Below are 22,158 nucleotides of genomic sequence, written 5' to 3' on the forward strand. Positions count from 1 at the left end.
TTTTTCAGGCAAAAGGGGTGTCCTTCCCCACCCCCCCCCACACACATACATACTCAAAGGAATTGCCAGATTCTTACAGATGTCCAAGTTAGGACAATCGGTCCCTCCCATGAGGTTTTGGTGCCAGGGCTGCCTCTCTGGGGGCAGAAGCAGCAAGGCAGAGAGCTCAAGAACTGAGCAAGTCGTGTGTCCCACCAGTGTGCGGTGAGAGGAAGAATATGGAAGCTGGCAGCAGAGAAGAGCAAGGGTCAGAGGCAGAATGTTCTAGAGCCTCAGTTGCTGCCGCCAGTAGCCCTGAAGCCCAAGCAGTGCCTGTGCTCAGGCGAGTGAGCATGGGTGGTTCCCTGGTGCCTTAGTTCACAGGAGGGGGCTTACTTAACCAAAAGAATAGCTCACGCCCTCTCGCTGGCTCGCTCATACCTTCAGGTCCTGTCCCAGTATCTGCTGCACCCAGACCCTGCTCCAGCCCTGGGGATACACCTGTGGTCCAGGTGCCCAGGTCCCTGCCTCAGGAAAGCCAGTTCTACATTTCAGACTGCTCTGCCCCTCTACCTCCTGCAACCCCTCCATCTGCAGGTCCCTGGAAGCCCTCTGGGGACTCCAAGGCCCTGGAAGATGGCAGAACCACAAACCGGAAGGCCCCAGAACCGCCTCATGAGAAGGCTCCTGCCAAACACCGTCACCGAAATGTTACCTGAGCAATAGGAACTTCTGTGCCCAGGCGTGGAGAGTAAGAGTCGGCGCTGCCCACTCTGCTGTGACAAGGAATCCTCCAGTGGTATAAAGTCAGTCAGTGCCCAGGGCCACCCGGGAAAGCAGGGGAGGACACAGGGTGACAGTGGGGGATCCAGACAGCATGGTCCCAGGAGCCCCTCCAAGGAGGGGCTGAGAGGGGGAGGGGCCGAAGAACTGGGAGGCTTCTGGGGGGGGGAGGGAGAGGGAGGAGAGAAGAGGGAGGGTCTGGCAGGGCCAATCCAGCCAGGGGCCTCAGGTAGCCAAGACCTCTGAGCCTCTAGGCCATCTTATCCCAGGTTTCAGCCCCTCTCACCACCTCCCAACCAGGTGGCCGCCTGCCTCAGGAGGACCCTGGGACAGGGGACCTCAGGGCCAGGAGGCAGCAGCTTTAGATCCCTCAGCTTCTGGGGTTTCGTTTCCAGTGCCTTGTGGGCCATGGATGACGCCTGCCTAGCAGGTGTCAAGCCCTGGGTTCAATCCCCAGCCCTGCCACAACGGTAGAAGTTAAAAACTAAAGTGCTTGGTGAAGAACCAAACTGTTTCTCCTCCAGCTAGAGTTCATACAACTCCACAGCATAAGTCTCACCCCTTCCGCAGTCAGCCTGCCAGAGGGCCGGAGCAGCTTCCCGCTCCCTGATCACAAAGGCCACCGTTCTAGGGTCACTGAGGATGATCCATCTTCTCTGTCCAAACAGGAGCATCAGAACTGAGCACAGGTCTCCAGGTAAGTCCTGCTCCGCTCCCCCTGTGGTGCGGGGCTGGAACCAGGGCCTTGCTCTTGCTAGGCCAGTGCTGTGTCACTGAGCCCCCGCCCCCGCCCCCCAGGCCAGTTCTGACTGGTTCTAGACTTCTGTTTCTGCAGCCCAGGGTGGAACCGGCAGTTCAGGTGTCTCATGTTTTTTTGATCTCCATGAGGTCACATGCCTGTGACCCCTTCTATGTGGCTGGATGCACAGCAGGGATGACAGAGGACGCTTGGGGCTCCCAGCATCCTTTCCTCATCCTGCGTCCATTTCTCAGTCTTTGTGCTGACCAGCAGCTGGGACAGGTGGGGACCTGTCACTGCAGCCAACCAAGAATCTGGTTCTGATCTCAGTAAGGAGGATACTAGTGTCCCCAAATGAAGGGCTTGTTCTGCGCAAGGACTGGGACTCTGGATGACATCACCAATTCCTTCAACCACTTGTAGGGGGAGGCACCATCTATGTATCCCAGCCTCCAGAGCCCCTTTCTTTCCTTTCTTTTTTCCCCAGGCTGGAGAGTGAGCCCAGTGTCACCTGCAGGCTAACAGGTGCTGTACCCCTGAGCTGCGCCCCAGACCACCCCAGCTGCTTCCTGGCTGCGCTAATCATGCCCTACCTCGGGGCTCTGCTCCCCATCCATGGGGACTGGTCTCTCTTGTGCTCTAGTCTAGGATCTAGAGTACCCACAGACACACAGCAGGTGCTCAAGAAGTATTTGAAGAGCTGAGTTAGGAGGCCTGAGAGTTTACATCAGGTAACGCTGTGTAAACCCGTGTTCCGCAGTCCTCACCTCCAGTACCCGCTCAGAATGTGACAGTGACAGACCTGAGTAACAAGACCAGGCCAGAGTTCAAGAAGGAGAGCCAGCCAGCACCCCAGGAGCAGAGTCCAGAGACACAGGGTCCACTGTCCCTGGGAGAGTGACTAAGGAATCAACCTTGAAATCCATTCCTATCGAATTCCAGTAATCCTGGTTAAATACTTTACAATGTATGGATTTTCCTTTATTACTGGGTTTTCTTTTTTCTTCTCTCTCTCTCTTTTTTTTTTTTTTTTTTTCCTGTACCAAGGATTGAACCCAGTGGTACTTAACCACTGAGCCACATCCCAGTCTTTTTAAAATTTATTTATCTTGAGACAGATTCTGGCTAAGTTGCTTAGGGCCACACTAAAGCTGGCTTTGAACTTACAACCCTCCTGCCTCAGCCTTCCAAACTGCTGGGATTACAGGTGTGCACCACTAACTAGTCCTGGTTTCTTTCTTTTTTAAAAAAAGCATTCAAAACCATGTCATGTGTTTGGAGAGCAACTGAGAGAACTTAGGGCCTGAAAGTCATTTTTGGAGAAATCTGGTTTAAAAGGTGGGAAAAAGAAGAAGGAGGAGGAGAAGAGGAAGAAGAAGATGACCAAGGAGAAGAGGGAGCAAGGAGAAGAGGGAGGAAGGAGGAGGAAACGAAGAAGAAGGAAGAGGAGAAGGAGAAGAAGAGGAAAAAGAAGGAGAAGAAAAGGTATTTTAACACCAAAGTCAACGGGATGCATGAAGACCTGTGGGAAGCAGGACCGGCTCAGACCGGGCACCTCCTGTTCCTTGCCCTCGAAAAGACCAACAGAGCCCAGGGGGGAGGCCCCTGGACGGCAGTCTCTGGGCTTGAACCCTGGGCTTTGGCATCTACTCTCCGGGAATCAGTCGTAAACTGACTTTGCCCTCTGGAAACTGGGTATCAGAAAAAAATGAGGGAAAGCATGTACCTGCTCACCGTGGACACAGGAAAGCAGAGCTGGGGTCACTGCCAGGCCCCGTGGCCCTCCCTTAATCCCAGCCACTGCGGGAGGGGCTGGATTTGCAAGGCTGCCCTTGGCAATGCATCACTTATCACACTGACTTCTCCAGAGGGGTGGTTGACTATTGATCTGATAAATAAACAGCCTGCTGGCTCGATCAAAATGTTATTTTGCATTTCAATCACTGCTCACAAATGCGACCTTCTTCCCTCCAAGAGGCTGCTGGTAACAGCACAACCCTGCCACGGGCTGGAGAGGTGGAGTCACCCCCACCAGCACCGGAGGGATTGTGGCCCAAGTGACTCAGGTGGGGACAGCTGCTGCTGGGGAGGGGGGAGATGAGAGACTGGAAGGGCAGTTGTGCAGGAAGGGGTGGTGACCAGGGGTTCCCTTCCCAACACATCTGCTGGGAAAGCCCTGTGACTGCAGGTGGGTCCCACTGACCCGCCTAGGCTACCCAGCACCCTCCTGGGGCCTGAGCATCAGGCCTTGGTGTCCCACTGCTCTGTGGACCCTGGAGTCCACCCAGCGTCACAGACGAAATCAACCTAGGCACCAGAGGCTGCAGCACTGGGCCGTGCAGCTGCTTGGTGACTTGGACTCCTGTCCCCACTGGAGTGAACAGCCGGAGGACAGCCGTCTCTAGAGAAGCCCCCTTCCTTTTTCCCTTTCCTGCCAGACCTCCCTGGCAGAGGTCAGAGGACAAGGGGTCTGGTCCTCCTTCCCGTGGATCCAGGTGGGAGGAGGGGCTGAGGCCAGGGACAGCCACAAAGTGTGCCTAAGCGGGCCTGAGCACTCTTCTCTGTGCCACCCCAGGCGTGGCCTCCAGTCACAGGTGTCCAAAAGGACCAAAGGTGGGTGCGGGCAAGGGCTGCTGCTTGGGGAGAACCAGGCCATTCACAGGCCCCCAAACCTGGGTGCACCTCGGGGATAGGAGACAGGCAGAAGCATGTCCTTGAGAGCTAGAGGCATGGCTGGGGCTGTATCTTCTGTGCACACAGCTGTGGAAGGTGGGGGTAGAGCTCCAAGTGGGTGGAATGGGAACTCCCAATGTCAAGTGCACAGCAGCCAGAGGCCCCAGGGAGCCCATGTGCCCTGGTCGAACTGAGGGAAAGTGTTGGCTTCCAGCCTCAGCACCAAAATTCTTTGTTCTTTGTCCTCACAGTACATTGAACTAACAAGTCTGACTGACTGTCTGTCTGTCTCTCTCTCTCTGACACACACACACATAAGCGCACACGTACTGTCCCCCTAGGACAAGAACTATTAGCTTGCACACTTAGAGCTGTGGCTCCCAGCTCCCTGACGAGGGTGGAACGCATTTTGTAGTTTACATCTCAGGCTTAAAGATAGAACCAAGAGCATGAGGTGTCTTCTGAGCTCTTGTGCTCGCTGCCTGGAGAGCAAGCCCAGAGAGGGCGCTGGTCTCTGCGACAGCTCCAAGACTGTCATTTAGGCTCTCAGGTATGTCATTCTACTTCCCTTTCTGGAAGACAGAGATAGCCCTGGCCATCTGGAGGGGCCTGAAGATGCCCCGAGCAGGAAGCGGGACAGTTGGCCTTCTGGTCTGAGACCCACCTGGGAAGCCAGGTGCCAGGCTAGATTGGTTCACTGGCACATGTTGGTTTCCCAGGTAACTTAAGGGTTAAATGTGAAATCATCTAAGGGGGAAAAAAATCTACATTACAAAATGAAACACTGGCTATCGCACAATGGCCTGAGATCAATACTTCGTGCAGCGGCTGGGAATCCATAACTCTCGAGTCTCCATGTGTCTGCCCAGCCAGGCACACACAACAGATCCTGCCAGCCCAGGATCTGGGATCCAGGCCCTACCTGCCACCGCCCAGGGCTGCCTGCCCATTCTGGCCACCAAGGTCCAGGTTCAAGGCCCTTCCTTCCTCTGTGAACTCCCCAGGTTGTTGACCCCTGAGCTTCCGGTTTTTTATCCACACGACAGGGGAGATTCCATCTTACTACATCAAGGAATTATCGAGAGGACCAATTTAGGACATCATCCCCCAAAGCCTTGTAAAGTGTGAGCCTCCTGCAACGCCGAGTTCTCCCCTCCTCTGCACTTCCCAGCCCAGCTCCTGGGAGAGGAAGTGAACACCTCAGGGCAACTGGTCCCTCCAGGATCCCACAGGGACCTCCAAGAACACGAGTTCACCAGCAGCTCACCAGGCCTCTTCTGTGAGGGTGGGGAAACCGAGGCAGGGCAGGCTTCCTGGCTCTTGTCACTTAGCGGGGCTGGGGGCAGAGCCAGGATTCGAACCCAGTCACTCCCCGACCCGACTTCTGAGTTCTGAGCTGGACCTTGACATTGCACAGCCTCTCAGCATCCTGGTCTCAAATGGAAACAAAGTTGGAAAACGCAAAAGCAAAACAGCTGGTCAGCACGCCTCAAAATTGTCAAGGTCACAGAACACAAGAAGGGTCCAAGGAAGTGTCACACACCAGGGGACACTAAAAGAGAACTCAGTGGGGGGTTCTGGATTGGCTGGTTCACGGAAGAATGGTGGCAGGAAAACCAACAAAATCTGAGAGAGGTAGGGAGCTTAGGTTGTAGTAAGGCGTCAGGGGGCAGGTCTGCCAGTCTACTGCAGTAACAGGACACCAACCAAAGGGAGAGCAGACGCAGGGTTCCCAGGATCCCGGCACGAGGCCTTGGCACTTTTTCTGTAAAGCAAAAACTATTCCAATAAATCTGTTTTTTTTTTAAATTTTTATTTTACTTTATATTTTTAGTTGTAGGTGGACACAATATCTTTATGTATTTATTTTTTTGTGGTGCTGAGGGTCGAACCCAGTGCCTCACACATGCGAGGCAAGTGCTCTACCACTGAGCTACAGCCTCAGCCCTCCAAATCTTTTTAAAAAGAAATTGGAAACATAACTTAAAAAAATATTAAAAAACAAAAAATCCAATAAAAAATGAGCAGATAATCCAAAAGGAGATACACAAACGGCCACCATTATTTCCCTCAGTTCCTCGCTCTATTTTCTTTACAGCCATTCTCAGTATCTGAGCTTTTATGACTTATCTGTTCACCTGTTTATAATCTGTCCACCCAGGGCCATCTCCAGGAAGGCAGGGACTTTGATTCAGAACGAGGACACCCTATAGGTGCTTCATAAATGCATGAATCAAAGGGCAAAATTCAGAGGAGAGAAAAGAGCACTTAGAAGAATAGAAGGTGGTACGTCACTCCATGTTACCTAAAAAAGGGTCTCTCAGGAAGATAATGTGCAAACATGGAAATAGAAGTGGTACTGGGAGAAATTAGCTGGTCGTTTTCATCCTTCCTCTAGTTATTAAGATAGGCACACCATGTTGGAATGTGGTCTGCAGCCGTGTAAAGGGGGCAAGCCTGACATCCTTCAGCCTTCAGTTCAAAGTCAACCTTTCTCCTTCGCTTGCTGTGTGTTGTAAGCAAGCCACCTTAGCCTCTCTGAGCTTCAGTGTTTAGTCTATAAAATTCATATTACATCCCTTCACTCAGAAGTTTGCTGTGAACATTTAGAAAACAAAACGTGGCACGATAGGTACTCAGCACATATCACCTCTGCACACACACACCTGCCAGTCAGTTCAGGAGGGTTGTTTTGGCCTGAACCCATAGGCCGCCCCAACACACTCACACCCAACTTTCCAGAGTTAGAGGTCCACTCCGAAACCGCTGAGCTTAGAACCCACTGGTTATGAAGCCAGCCTCTCCCACGGGTGCCTACAAGACATAGCCCTTGTCTGGCTCACACATCCGGGTCCCCACAACCCTGGCTAAGCTCAGGGCACAGGGGTGGGCTGTGACCTCAAAGAGATGACTAGTTCACAGACCAAGGAGGACAAGGTCAGCTGCAGGGTTACCACCGATTTGTAGGGGGGAGGGAGGATCAGAGGCTGCTTTAGTTCAGCCCCTTTTTGCAGATGAGACCCTAAGAGGGCAAAGGACTCGCCTCAGGTCACTAAACCAGGGACAGCCGGGTGCCTGGCTCCCAGCCCTCCGAACCCAATGGGCCTGCACCCTGGGAGCCCCAGGGCAGGCTGGGCTTCTCTAGGTGGAGGGACAGCAGGGGAGGAGAGGGTTACAGAACACCTCCCTCCAATCAGCCATCGTGCTGATCAATCAACTCAATTAAATCTAGAATGCTTAAAAAATAAATAAAAACAGCAGCAGGAAATAATGACTAATAATCAAGTAAAATTGGATTATTTCTGAGCTGACTGGTTGGGGGTGGGCGGGGAAGTGAGAAAGTTCACAGAAGCAGGGGTGGAGGGGACCGCAAGCTCAGCAACCTGAGCCCTGGGAGGAACCGCACGGGAGCGCAGGGTCCCCAGTGACCACCCTGCCACACTGGGGTTCAATCCCTCTTAACTCCCTGCACCTGCCACACACCAGGGGCTCAGAACTCTTATGACCCCCTTCATGCTGGGCAGTGAGCCAGGGGTGCTGTACCTTAACTACATCCCAGTCCTTTTTAGTTTTTATTTTGAGGCAAGGTCTCTCTGAGATGTGGAAACTGGCCTTGAACTTGAGATCCTCCTGCCTCAGTCTCGAATCTCTGGGATTACAGGCATGTGCCATCGCACCCTGCGACCTGGTCCTGGTTTATAGCTGGGGGAAACACAGGGGCAAGTCATTTGGTTAAGGTCACATGGCTGGGACACAGCCAGGATTTATTGGGATTATGATCCAACACCAGAGTTTTGCCTGCAAGGACATGCTGTGTGCTTCCAGCGTATGGGGACAGGGTCCAGCATGCACCGTGTGCCTGGGCGCATTTACCTCCGACAAATGGGAGTTGCTGTTCAGTTTTATTTTTGTTGTTTGGTGCTGGGGGTGCTTCACCACTGAGCCACATCCCCAGCCCTTTTTGTTTAGAATTTTGAGACAGGATCTCACTGAGTTGCTTAGGGCCTCGCTCAGTTGCTGGGGCTGGCTTTGAATGTGTGATCCTCTTGCCTTGGCCCTCTAAGTCACTGGGTCTACAGGCCTTCGCTGCCGCGCCCTGCTGGGAGTCACTGTTCGTTTATTTAATTTCATGTAGCACAGGTCTATTGAGCCCAACAGGAGGACCCTGTTCCTGAGCCCACTAGCTCCATTCCTGATACCATGCCATGCCAGATATGAACAAGTGACCAAGGACAACAAAGCCACTGGACAATGAATTGTCCTCAAGGGCTGTAATAGGGTCATGCACACCAGCGCATTCACAGGACCACTGGAGCACAGAGAGGGCTGTCCGAACCTCCTGAGGGGAAATGGGTCAGGGAAGACTTCCTGGAGGAGGCGGAAGAGGCTGCCTTGAAAGTCCAGGAGGTGTTAGCCAGAACGCAGGGGAGCTGGTGGGGAGCGGCACACTCGACCGTGGGACCTGTATGTGCCAATCACAGAGGTGCCCCCAGCAGCACCCATCCTGGGAACTGGGGGCAGTGGGAACTCTGGACAGAGGGAGGGGCCAGGGGGCGGGGCCAGGAAGAGGGCAGGTGGGGCGAGGCTGGCCACCAGGATGGAGACGGGGCAGAGGCCAGCTAGGGCGTAGACATCACCAGCAGGGCAATCCACATCACCCCATGCACTGACCAGCCCTCTACATCGGCCTGAGCACTCCCCACGGGCACCTGCTCAATGCTAGGGGCTGGGTGGGGGGGCTTCTGTTCACTTCCCCGCCAAGGAAGCCCAGGCTGCTAGAGGAGAATGACCGTCACTCCTCTGGCTTCAAATGCAGGCCTCCTGCTTCCCACGCCTGTCCTTTTTCCTCCCGTCCAGCCTTCCCTTGCTACAGATGCATTAGTAAAGCCAGCTATTTAAAGGAACCCCGCAGCTAATCCTTGCGTAAGCGGAAAATCTTTAAGCAGAGCTAATAATCTCCCCGTAATCCAGCTGTTACATATTTCTGGTTTTCACAGTACAGCACTGGGCACTGAGCTATTCTGATCCTTACAAACCTTCTTGGGGGAGGGGGGCAGGGTTGGAGCTGGACAGGGTTCAGGGGAGGAGGGGTCAGGAGCCACCGGGTGCAGATGTGCCCTTGTGCCTGTAGAAGACACAGCAAGGAAAGGGGGACTGGAGGCTTGTGTTCCTGCAGCCCTGCAAATGGGCAGAGCCAGGAGGCTTGGGGCAGGCATGTGTGTGTGTGTGTGTGTGTGTGTGTGTGTGTGTGTAGGTACTTGTGTGTGTATGTGTGTGTGTGTGTGTGTGTGTGTGTGTAGGTACTTGATGCGGGTAGGAAGAAAGATCTCAGCCCTTCCTGACCCCTCAAGACTGAAACCACATCAACCAGGTTGTTCCATATCTTCCAAATACCAAGGAGCAAGAGAAGGAGGCAGCTCCACTTCTCAGAATGGAAAATGAGGTCCTGGAGAACACGAAGCCAGAAGTCCATTGGTGTCGGCCACTTCCCTCCTGGCAAAACTCACCACCTGGACTATTTCCAATGCCCCCATTGGCAATTGGCCTCCTCTATTTGATGATCTGTCTGTTGAGGTCTATGGCCTGTTCATCCCTGTGCCCTCAGAGTGCCAAGTAAACAGCAAGTGCTCAATACATGTGTTAAGACGGAATTAAAATTGGTTCACTTTTAATTAGACTTAGACTAAGATAAGGAAAGAAACAAAAATGAGAATATTTACTGAATATCTCTTCCAAACCTTGGCAAGATACTAATTCTATTTAAGACAATACTACTTATTGTGTAAACAGTTTTCTTTAAACATTAGATGTTAAATAATAGTATAATAATATAAGAACAATTGTATTCCTATATTCTGGTCAAGGCAATTTGCCTAGAGTGCATGGTTAGTGTATTAGAGGTTATCTAGCTAGTAATACTAATAATCGCTGATATTTATTGAGATGCACCAGGCCACGGATACCATTTGGACCCCCTGAGAACGTAGGAGGTTGGGCCTACTGTTATGTGTAGTGAAGCTGGACGCTGACCCTAGGTTCTGATGTCACACTCATCCTCCAGGACTCATTGCTGTGGCCCCCCACGCCACCCCAATCCTCCCCACCTGGGTCCCTGCAACACAGTACCCACAAGATCCAGAGAAAGCTGCAAGAACTAAACCTACTTTTCCCTTGCTCCTAAAGGATGCCCAATGGGAGGAAGCCCTAAAAGAAGCCCTCAAAAGTTTCCCTGCAAGATGACAGCAGATGGATGGCCGGGGAGAGGAGGGGTTTAAGAAGTGTGAACCCAGGGGTTTCCTGGGGAGCTTGGAGCAGCCCTCTCTGTTTCTGAGAAGGGCACGTGATTTCACAAAAGACCCCACAACTTAAAGCCAGACCTTGCACAGTTTGGCTCCTGGCCCTGCAGCTAGTACCCAACCAACCTGAGCCTCCACTTCTCCATCTGCAAAATGGGGACACCCAGGTTTCCCCCACAGGTTTCCTGGAGAGATTAGTGAAGCTTTCATGGATGCACATGGAAAAAATCTGTGGGAAGATTACAAGAGTCACAGAATACTTGGTAACAGTGACCACACTGGGGGGACTGTGCAGGAGACCAAGAATCAGGAAGAACGTACCCATCATCGCCTGGTCTCAGTGTTTATCTTTCTTATTATCCATGTGAATATATTACTTTTAAAATAAAGACTGAAATGAGAGGGGAAACTGTGCACACAGGGATTCAATAAATAACAAGCAATACAATAACCAGTGTCCTTCCCCAGGGGTACAATGAGCCAAAACACCCTCGGCCCCTGGTACACACCTTCCACCCGAGACCTGAGCAGGAAGCATCTCTTGTCCTGTCTCAGCCTTTCACATGTCCCTTCCCCATCTCCCCAAAACCCTCTCCCCCTCGGCTTGTGTGGCTAATGTATTCACAAACCAAATTGTTGGAGGGGGGCTGGCTCCCAGGGAGGTCCCCGAGCCAGTTCCTAGATGCAGGGAATTAGATACCATCTCTCGCTCAAATCCGATTAGGCCCAGCCAGCCCTGCCCCAATGCAAAAGCCCACTTTCTAATCAATTTTCCCGAGGGTCCTCTGCAGATAGACACTAATGGTATTGAGCTGGGCTCTTTAAACCCAGTCTGCGAGGTCTGCAGAGATAAAATGCACATACTGTATTAATGCAGAAGCCTGTCGCCTGGGTGTCCTTCCTCTCAGAACCTGGGTGGGGGCCCTGAGTGTTTACTACAAACCAATGTCATCCCTACTCCAGGAACATGGCCTCAACTTGTCCTTCTCCTTCGGACGTACCTCACCAACTCCTTCCCACTGAGGTCCCCTATCACTGAAGGGGGACAATATGTGATTTCTACCCACTAAAGGCCTGATATGTGGTTCAGTGACTGGGGTGTTCTTTCCCCCTAACCCTTGGTCCTCTGGACAGCCCACCCTTAATCTGACTGCCACTTATGGCCTCCTGGCTTTGGGGTGAACGTGACCTCTCTGGCCTGGGGCTATGCAGCTGTAAATGGGGAGTAGTGACAACAGGATTCATCACCAGGGTAAGGGATGACAAGTGGCGTATGCTTAAAACACATCTGATCAAAAGTAAGTGCAAACAAAAGCTAGCTCTTCCTACACTGCCATTCCCCTATTTTTTATTATTATTATTATTATTATTATTATTATTATTATTATTATTATTATTTGGTACCAGGTATTGAACCCAGGGGGGCTTAAACACTGAGCAACACCCCCAGCCCTTTTTATATTTTATTTTAAGACAGAATCTCACTAAGTTGCTTAGGGCCTTGCTAAGGCTGAGGCTGGCTGCAAACTGGCGATGCTCCTGCCTCAGCCTCCCAAGCCTCTGGGATTACAGGCGTGTGCTACAGACCCCATCACTCTCAATTATTTTGTGACATCCACACTTTTCCCTTTCCTTCCTGATGAAGCTTTCCCCGGGGAATTCTCACTCTCCCTCCTGCACCTGGCTCACTCAGGGCAGACCTCCTGAGGGCCCACTGTGCGCCTGCTCTGTGCACCTGGAGGCTGCTACTGCTCTCTGCCCCGCTTGCTTATACATTGTCTCTCAGTAAATTCCTTGAGGACAGGGACCTTTTCATTGCTGTCTTTCCCGAAGGTCTTAAACTGTTTGGGGTGAATGAAAGACTGCTTGGGACCAGGCAGCCTGAGATGGCTATGAGCTGGTGGTGCGCACTTTTGGGGCCCAAGGCTCGATGGTTCCTCAAACCTGCCCAATGACTCGGGCCCTGCAGGTGTAGAGAACTGCACCCTGATGTGCTCCGTGCACCTGCCGCCTGAGCTCTGTGTGCTGCGTGGTGTCTGTCCAAGGGCTGGGCTGCCAGGACCCTTCGGTCTAGCACAGTAACCCACATTAACCGGACAGAGGAGTCCCCCACCTGCTGACACAGCACAGTCTGCCTTGCTTAGGGGAAATGAGGGTGCCCTCAGTGTCCGTTCAAGGTCATCAGGCAACGATATGGAACGTCTGCCCTCCTGGACACACCTACACCCACTCCTGCAAGACAGCAGAGCTCCCAATATCACCCAACAATAAGGGACGGGGCTGAGTGCCCACCAATCGCATGAGCCCGCTGGACCTACAGGGCCCATTTTTTTTTGAGGGGGATATCGGGGTTTAAATTCAGAGATACTTGACCACCGAGCCATATCCCAGCCCTTTTTGGAGACAGGGTCTCACTGAGTTGCTTAGTGCCTCACTTTTGCTGAGGCTGCTTGTGATCCTCCTGCCTCAGCCTCTCGAGCTGTGGGGATTACAGACTAGTGTAGCGGCACCTGGCAGGACCCAGCTTTTGAGCTGAGCAACCTGTGTGGCTGGCAAACACAGAGGAACGAGTACAGGGGACATTCCCTACTCTCTTAGCCTGCTCGTCTGTCTACATGGATTACAGAGGGACAGGACACCACTTCCACTAAGATGCTGAGAAGAATCATGAATGAAGAGGGGGAGGGGCTCGTGGGTGTCTAGAGAGTCAGGGAGGCTGTCCGGAAAAGGTTCAAAAGACCTTTCACAGGGCTGGGGCTGGGGCTGGGGCTGGGGCTCAGTGGTAGAGCACTTGCCTAGCAGGTGTGAGGCACTGGGTTCGATTCTCAGCACCACATATAAACAATAAATAAATAAAGGTCAATCAATAACTAATAAAAAAAAAGGAAGGAAGGAAGGAAGAAAGAAAGAAAGAAAGAGAAAGAAAGAAAGACCTTTCACAAACTGAAAGAACCAAACATTCGAGAGCAGTCCAGAAACCAGCCTGACTTTGGGCCTCAGCCCCGGGCACCACCCCTGCCTGCCCCTCAGAGACCCAGGACTTCTCCAACCCATTCTCCCTTTTCTCCAAGCTTCCTCCTGATCCTCTGCACTCAGTAATCCCCCAGGGCAGGAGCAGGGTTGGTGCGTCTGCTCAGCCCTATAGGCAAGGAGCCTCTGGAGTTTTTCCAAAGATCTTCACATGTCTGGAATATGACAAAAAAAAAAAAAAAATCTCCAAATACCAAATATGAAAAGGAAAAAATGCAAAGCCAAAAAATTTTATTTATCTATTTATTGGTGCTAAGGATTGAGCCCAAGGCCTGTGCTTGCTGCGAAAACACTCTACCAACTGTGCTGTATCCCCAGCTCCAGAAAAAAATTTTTTTTCAGTGTTGATGATTGAACCCAGGGTCTTGCATATGTTACACAAGTGCTCTCCACCATTGAGCTACATACCCAGTCCGTTTTTATTTTATTTTTCACTTTATTTTGAGATAGGGTCTCCCCAAATTTCCCAGGTTAACCTTGAATTTCTGATCCTCCGGCCTCAGCCTCCCAAGTAGCTGGGACACAGGTGTGCCCCACCTCACCTGGTTTATGAAGGTGCTCTATGTGTGTGTGTGTGTGTGTGTGTGTGTGTGTGTGTGTATGCTGTGATCTGGTTTGTGAAGATCTTAGCAGCCGTGACTGGGACTTGGCACAGCCATATGCTAAGCTGTGGGGGCAGCAGAGACAGCAGCTCCAAATCCAGCTCACAATTCAGGGCCTGGGGACCCAGCTTCTTGGAGCAGGAGGGGCTCTGCGAGGCAGCACACACAGCCGTGCGGGCCCACTCCACCTGCACCCCCAGAGAGGAGCAGGCCAGCCCCCACTGAGGCCACGCCATCCTTCACAGGGAGGTCCCTGCCTACAGGATGGAATAAGAAGGTGGTCCTCAGGGGGCAGGGCAGGCTTGGGCACAGGAGAGAGGAATCAGAGTGGAGGTCACCCTGACCCTAACCCTAAACCTAATCCTTGTCCCCAGGTTTCCAGGCTTGGCAGGGGAGAAGGGTTAAATCCTAAGGGTGGTTTAATGATCTGGATAGAAAAGGCCACTCGCAAGTCAGGTGCGGTGGCACATGCCTATAATCCCGGTGACTTGGGAGGCTGAGGCAGGAGGATCATGAGTTCAAAGCCAGCCTCGTCAATTTAGTGAGGTCTTAAGTAATTTAGCAAGACCCTGTCTCTAAATAAAATAGAAAAAAGGGCTGGGGATGTGGCTCCGTGGTTAAGTACCCCTGAGTTCAATCCCCAGTATCAAAAAAAAAAAAAGCCACTTACAAGATTCTGGCAAATCTGTGGCTGATATCCACTGATGTCTCCCCCCACCCCGAGTTGACAAGAAGCCCCAGAGGTCATTCCACCTCTTCTAATCCCGCCCATCGACCCAAAGGTCCAGGGTGAAGTTCTCAGCCTGCCTCGCAGGGAGACTTTGGAGGAAAATCCCCTGTGGATTTCATCCATCTCTGGACACAGGACCTCAAAGTTTAAGATGTCCTCCCCCCATGGTCAAACAGCTCCTGAGGTCTCAGGCTGAAGTCTCCCTCTAGGTGAACACCTGCACCAGGAGGCGGGGCCAACCACTGCTTTAGAAAACAGGGCCACCAGAATGTCCATACCTGGAGGGTCTGTGATGCTCTGAGGGGGTTCTGGAGTCCCTTTGCTCCTGCTTTCCTCATGGGGAATGGCCATCAGACAACGTTTATGGCCACAGATATACAGATAGATGGATAGACATTTTATTACACTTTTTAATTGTACCTGGGTTAGGAACCAACATGGCCAACAAATGAACTGACATGCCAGTTCCAAATTACATTTGTCACTTTTAGAAGAAATGTCAAACCATCACTAAGAATATTCAAGAGTCTGGGCAGAAGCTGTTGCTAGAGATGCTTCTAGGCCTGGGGCAGGGCGTGGGTCTGGAGGTGAGGAAGGTGAGGTCAAGAGTGGGGAGGGGGAGAAAGAGGGAGGGGGCTCTGCCACCTGCCTGCAGTTTCCTAAGGGGTCCGCTCACCGATGAGGAGAGGTTCATGGGAAGATATATAAATCCCAGAGCTCAAACCCCAGGATCACCCAGGAGTCTATCCACGGATTCATTCCTAATATCAGATACCTGGACACTGTTCTGGCAGGACAAATAGATTCCCAATTTCAGGCCCAGGGAGCACAGGGGACTTTTGCTCTAGTGACAGAGATTAACAAGGGCATAAGTGTCATGTAATATCAATAGGTAGAAGGCCCCCGCGCTGCAGGACTCCACCCCTACGTGTGGCCTGGGCGGTGACACACACTCAGACACACTGCTTATAGGCTACTTGGTGGCAGGGCCAGGTCCCTGGAGGGCACTGGATACTGAAGACAGACACAGTGACGTGCACACATGTGCAATTGCACACGTGTTCACACACACATATGCTCACACGCAGTTCTTCCTTTAGGGAATGCCTCAATGCAAAGCAGGACGCAGTGACCTTGTTCACATCACAGACAGGCAGAGAGCATGCCAGACATTTGAGAGCACCCAGACTTGTCCAAGTCACACCAAGTATTGGACCAGAGGGTCTTTGTTCCCGGTGAGCTGGGTCTTGTGCCCTGTCACCATGCCCAGCACTCTGGCACCCTCAGGGACCCCCTCATCAGCCTCCGCAGCCTGGGTGCAGCAAATAAAACAGCCCAGCAGGTTCTGTCCATCACCAGCAGGCAGATGATGTCGGGTCATCCTGAGCCATGTTCCTCTGCCTTCCCTCCAGGCGTGGGCACGGCTGTCAACACACAGGGCTCATCCTCCCTAGCAGCAGGTCCTCACCTTTCCCGGATCTCTCCATTTACCCTCCTGCCAACAGGAGCTGTCCCATCCATAGAGGGTCTTCAGACAACCTGATCAGTTGCCAACGGCCTGCCTAGTGAGTCCTCTGTTCCCTTTGCTCCTGGAGGCGTCCTGGCCACGCAGCGGGAATCCTGGCTGTGCAGTGGTCAGGGCACTGTTCTGGGGTCACCCAGGCCTGGGTCCAAATCCTGACTTCCCAGTTGCTAGAAAATCCCACATTTTACAGCCTGTTCAGCTCTAAAATGACACACTTGTTCCCAACTCCAAGGGTGGCTGGAAAGAGCAAATTAGATCAGGGACACAAAGCACTCAAAAAACACGGCTGAATAAAGTGCTCTCCGAGTCCTTTCACTTTGGGATGCACTTTGACCACGACACTAACTGGAGGTTTCTTATCCCTGATGAACTTGATCATGGACTGGCACGACAGAGCAGAGGGCGGGAGGAGAGAGGCCCAAGAGGCCAAAACCCCCAGCATCTGCAGGGGTGGAGGTTACAGCAAAAGCTCTGGGGACCAGTGATGCCATCCTATGTGATGCCCTTGTTTTTTGGTTTTGTTTTTTTTTTTGTTTGTTTGTAAACTTGACTGAGCTATGGAGTACCCAGATATTTAACCAACCATTATTCTGGGCATTTCTTTTTCTCCTCCTCCTCCTCCTCCTCCTCCTCCTCCTCCTCCTCCTCCTCCTCCTCCTCCTCCTTCCTCTTCTTCTGCCTGTGTGTTTATCACAGCAGAGTGATAAATTGTAGCTCATATCTGAAGTTGACTACAACTGAGTATTTATAGAAATCAAGTCTCATAATGTTGCTTTGGTGTTGAGAGAGTAACTTCTGTGCTAAGCAGAAAGTTTTCTGAAACATAATTTCAGTCTGCACATTTCAGTATCTTAACACCAAGTGAGACTGTGCTACATGACGTCAGGCCTGCTGAGCTGTCTCCACTGTCCCTTGGTTTGGAGTGGGAGAATAGTAACCTTTAGCAACCTCCTGAGCAGGACCCACAAACTAAAAGGGGGTCTTATACATAGGGTCTCTAAAATGGCCCCTCAAAGATGCTCCCCTATTGCCTGGAACCTATGAAGGTCTTGAGATGTTATTCCCATGATAATTTTTTCATATAGCATAGTTGTCCCTCGAGTAGGGAGATTATCTTGGATTCTATGCATGACCCCAGTGGAATCTCCTGAACACTTAAAAGCAGAGAACTTTCTTCTAGTTGGTGGCAGAAGGAGAAGTCAGAGAGACCAATAGTACCAGTGGGCCTTGCGGATGGCGAAGGGTCCTGTGATGGGCCACCCATGCAGCTCCTGAGCAGCAGCCAGCAAGCAGACATCAGGGTCCCCGATGCGATAATTTCAGGGAACATCATTCTGCCAATGACCTGAATGAGTGAGGACAGACATTTTTTCCCAGGGCCTCCAGAAAAGGGGGACCCTGCGTGGTTCATATGAGGTGTCCCTGCAAAGCTCATGTGAGACGATGTCAGATGTTCAGAGGTGACAGGATTAACTGATGAGGTGGGTTCAACCACTGCTATAGATGAACTGCGCGGTGACTATGGCCACGTGGGCGTGGCTGGAGTTTATGGGTCATGGACGGCGTGACTGGGGTTTATACTTTGCCCTCTCTGCTTCCCGAGCCATTTGGCCTCACCTCAGGCCCAGAACTATGGAGCTGGCCAGCCGTGGACTGAATCTCCGAAACCAAGTGCCCAAATAAACTTTTCCTCCTCTCGTGGTTCTTGTCACAACTTTTGGCCACAACAATGCGTGGCTGACTAAAACAGGCCCTCGGCGGAGAGTCCCAACACACTGTGCCAAGTGGACAGATGTCTATGTAAAACCTGTCCTACTAAGGATCACGGTTATGAATTGAAAGTCACTGTGTGACTATATTCTAACCCAGAAAACACCAAGCGTCAAAATAAGTGAAAGAAGCTCATGGCACAATCAAGAAGTCATGTTTCCCCATCAGCTCAGAGAACTTCAGAAGTAAACTGCTCTGCCAGCTCCTAGGAGAGGTTCCTCCTCTGCACAGACCATAACTCAACCTATTTGAGCCTTCTGGGTATTTCTATGAGGTTATTAATGGATGAGATTAACATTTAAATTGTCAAGCTCCCTGACGTGGGTGGGTCTCATCCAATCAGCTGAAGGCTTGAATATAATGAAAAGGGGTGACCTCCTCCCAAGAAGGAGGAAACCCCTCTTGCCGAATGGCCTTCAAGCTGGACATCAGCTTTTTCCTGCCTTTGGACTTCAATTGAAGCATCAGTTCTTGCTGGGTCTCAAGACTGCCAGCTTTTGGACTGGAACTTATATGAAGGGTTCTCCAGGGCCTCTGGCTTGCCTACTCGCCCTGCAGATCTGGGGACTTGTCAGCCTCCACACCATGTGAGCCAGTCCTTTAGAATACACCTCTTGATCGATAGATAGATGATAGATAGATAGATAGATAGATAGATAGATAGATAGATATCGATAGATGGATGGATGACAGATCTGTAACTACACCCCCATCTCAATCCCTCTATCTGTATCCCTCCTATTGGTCTGTTTATCTGGACGACTCTATAGAAATCCACTTTTCCGCCGGTATGGTAGTGCACACCTGTAAGCCCAGCAGCTCTGGAGGCTGAGGCAGGAGGATTGCAGGTTTGGAGCCAGCCCCAGCAACTTGGCAAGACTCTAAGCAACTTAAAGAGATCCTGTCTCAATAAAAAATAAAAAGGGCCGAGAGTGTGGCTCAGGGGTGAAGCACCCCTGGGATCAATCCCTAGCACCAGAAGAAAGAAAAGAACCCCACTTTCCCTGAAGAGCCCCCCCAACGGCAGGGTGCCCATCCGCCTGGCCTCTGCAATCTGCAATCCTCCAGGCGGAAACAATGGACAAGGTGTGAGACGTTGCCTCGCAGTGAGGGACCCTCCCCTTTCCAAGTCCTTGGTGGGTTTCCTCCTCAGCCCTCCATGGGGACGCCGGCTCCACTAGGCTCCTGGGACCTGACCTCATGGGACCTGACCTCGCAGCTGGACCTAGGCTATGATGCTGATGAGGGCCAAGTGGCTCTTCTCCTCCCAGGGTGCCTGCGACTCCCTGCTGGTGGCCACAGGTGGAGGAGAAGGCAGGAGGGGGCCCTGCTCCAGGTGCGGGGCCAACCAGACAGGACACCTTCCAACTCTGGGATTAGAATCCCCGTCCTCCAAACAGCACAGAAAGCGGCCCAGGGCCAGAGGGGAGCTCCTGGCTGGACAGAGTCCTGAAGGACGGCCAATACCACCGCTGCTCCCACGCCTTCCCTTTCTGCCCCCAGGTTTCCTACAGAGTCTGGGAGTCCAGCTGGAGGACACCTGGTTTCCAGTTCCTGGGTTCCAGACCAGGAGTCCCCCGCTTTTGAGCTCACCGGATACACCCCACTTCACCCCACTATTGAGGACCTATACAGAGTTGACTCTATTTTCCAAGAACACTAAAAGGAAAACAAGAGCCAGGAGTGGTGGTGCACACCTGTAATCCCCGAGACTCCGGAGGCCGAGGCAGGAGGATCACAAGTTCGAGGCCAGCCTCAGCAACATAGAGAGCCCTAAGCAACTGAGTGAGACCCTGTCTCAAACTAAAGGCATAAAAGGGGTGCAGAAGTGGCTCCGTTGTAAAGTCCCTCTGGGTTCAATCCTCGGTACCAATCAACCAGTTAATGAAAATCAAGGCCACTGGTACAACCATCTTTGCATAAAAGAAAGGCCACTCACACTCCCCAGATGAGGAAGATCCTCATGGCACATGAAAGGACCGTCTTCAACTGAAGTGAGTTCTTCCAGAAGGTTCTCAGGGTTGCTACTTCCCTCCTTTTGCTCAAGTCTTCAGGCAGCATCTGAGGTCACCTGGCGCTATTCAGAGCGCTCTGCCCACGCTCGTCTCCCCAGCTGTGTTCTGGGCATGATTTTTTTTTTTTTTAAATTCAGAACTTCTAAGTCTCTGCATCTCTCAAGTGGTTTCTCTAGAAATTGTCCCAGGAGAAAAATGTCAGGAGATGTCAGCGCAAGAAGAGGGAATGAGGTGCCCACTCTTAGGGCTCCTGCAGACAGGCTCATTCTCAAGAGCAAATGATGTCCCCTGAGCAGGAGGGGCTGCGTGTCCTTTCCTTCTGTCCCCAGCTACATTCTTGCCAGCTCTGACTCATCCGCCCTCCCCGCCAAAGCAGCGAGGGTTCTGCAGGGTAATTTGCAGGTCTGGCTGGAAGTTAGCGCATCTCGCAGGGCCCTGACTTACCCTGCCCGGAGCAGGGACTGAGCCCAACTGGTGGCCGCCACAATTACCCAAGTTCCCCCGGATGCCTACGGGGACTCCCACCAAGGTGGCTCCTCGAAGCGGAGACAGCTGGTCAGGAGCTGCCAGGTGTGACCATGAAGTCAGGAGACCCACTGTGACCAACATGATATTTATGCACCCAGCGGGTGCTGTCCCCTTCAACATGGTCACCTTGGGCATCTCTTCCCAGTTCCCGGCCATGCCGTCGTGGGTCACGGCATTTTTGGAGCTCCTCTTGGGAACTGCCTTTGGAGCCAGATTATCTGAGAAATAGAGTCACATCCTTACTTTCTTTGTAATCAAAATCGCTTTGCTCAGCTCTGTCACCCAGCTAATTCCCGAGACTTGCCTCCAAATGACCTTGGCTGCATAAAAAATTAAATCCATCCCCAAAGGAAGAGACTCACCCCGGCCACCGGAGGCCATATTCAAAGAAGATGGTGTGGCCTCTGACGGCAGGTCAAGGAGGTGGCCCTGGGGCGCTCTGCTACGCTACCTGGGGTGCCCGTCCTACCCTGGCTGGGGGCTGGACCTGGGATGCTACTGTCCCCGTTAGGCCAAGGAGAACACCGAGGCTCAGAGGCCAAGTGACCTGAGATCCCAGAGCCACAGAGGGGCCTCGGACTCCCCCGGGGAGCTTCCTGTTGGCCCTCCTGTTTCCCTGGAGATGTGTGCGCTGACTTTAAAGAACAATCAGGCCAGCAGGGTGGGGGTGGGGGTGGGGTGCACACCTGTCATCCCAGCAGCCCTGGAGGCTGAGGCAGGAGGATTTCGGGCTCAAAATTGCTAGCCTGGCAATTTAGAAAGGCCCTAAGCAACTCAGTGAGACTACAGAATAGGGCTGGGGATGTGGATCAGTGGTTAAGCGCCCCTGGGTTTAATCCCCAGCACCAAAACCAAAAAGCAAACAAATAATCAGCTGCCAACAACTTTTACCTACAGCCATGGTGAACCTTCCCTCCCAGAGGACTGGCAACGGCGCTTTGGACCCATCTGCAGAATGGCGGACTGAAGCCAGGGATCCAGAAGGACCTGGTGGTACTTTCAGTCCCCAATTTGCTGACTCAGCAAGACTCTCTGGGCCTCAACATCTGCCCCCAGAAAATGAGGATTCCAATAATCATCTAAGGCAACTGCCTCCTTCCTGTGCCCACAGGTTCCCCTCCACAGAACCCCAGAAATACAGGACGGTGGTGGCTAGTTGGAACGTAAGAGTCAGATAGACCAGGAATGAGCCTGACTCTACTGTGTCCTGCTGAACAACCCTGGGCCAGTCACATAACCTCTCTGGGCCTCACTGCAACATCTTAAAATAAGGAACAGAGGAGCTCCTGCCTCATAGGGGTGCTGCAAGGACCTTATACACAGGCTCACCCAGGGCCTGGGACGGTGGGTGTGAATGTGATGCCAACGTCAACCACCTCGTCACTGAGATTCTGCCCCCTTCTGCCTGGGCTGGTGCCTCCAAGCCCCCTCTCGACGCCTCCTCTCCAAGCCCTAACTTCCTCCCACCCACCCACTAGATCCCACTCA

At 52.3% G+C, this 22,158-nt stretch overlaps 1 protein-coding gene and 1 long non-coding RNA gene across 3 annotated transcripts in view; one reads left to right on the forward strand and one right to left on the reverse strand.

Moving 5' to 3' along the window:
- Window positions 1-22,158, reverse strand: part of Esrrb (estrogen related receptor beta) — a 157,970-nt gene that overhangs the window by 60,141 nt on the left and 75,671 nt on the right. The gene's annotated exons all lie outside the window — the stretch shown is intronic.
- Window positions 1,277-3,423, forward strand: LOC139703346 (uncharacterized). Its single transcript, XR_011705723.1, has 2 exons — window positions 1,277-1,459; window positions 1,989-3,423. It is a non-coding gene; the product is annotated as an uncharacterized lncRNA (long non-coding RNA).

Source organism: Marmota flaviventris, chromosome 2 (genome assembly GCF_047511675.1).
Source record: "Marmota flaviventris isolate mMarFla1 chromosome 2, mMarFla1.hap1, whole genome shotgun sequence".
NCBI lineage: Eukaryota > Metazoa > Chordata > Mammalia > Rodentia > Sciuridae > Marmota > Marmota flaviventris.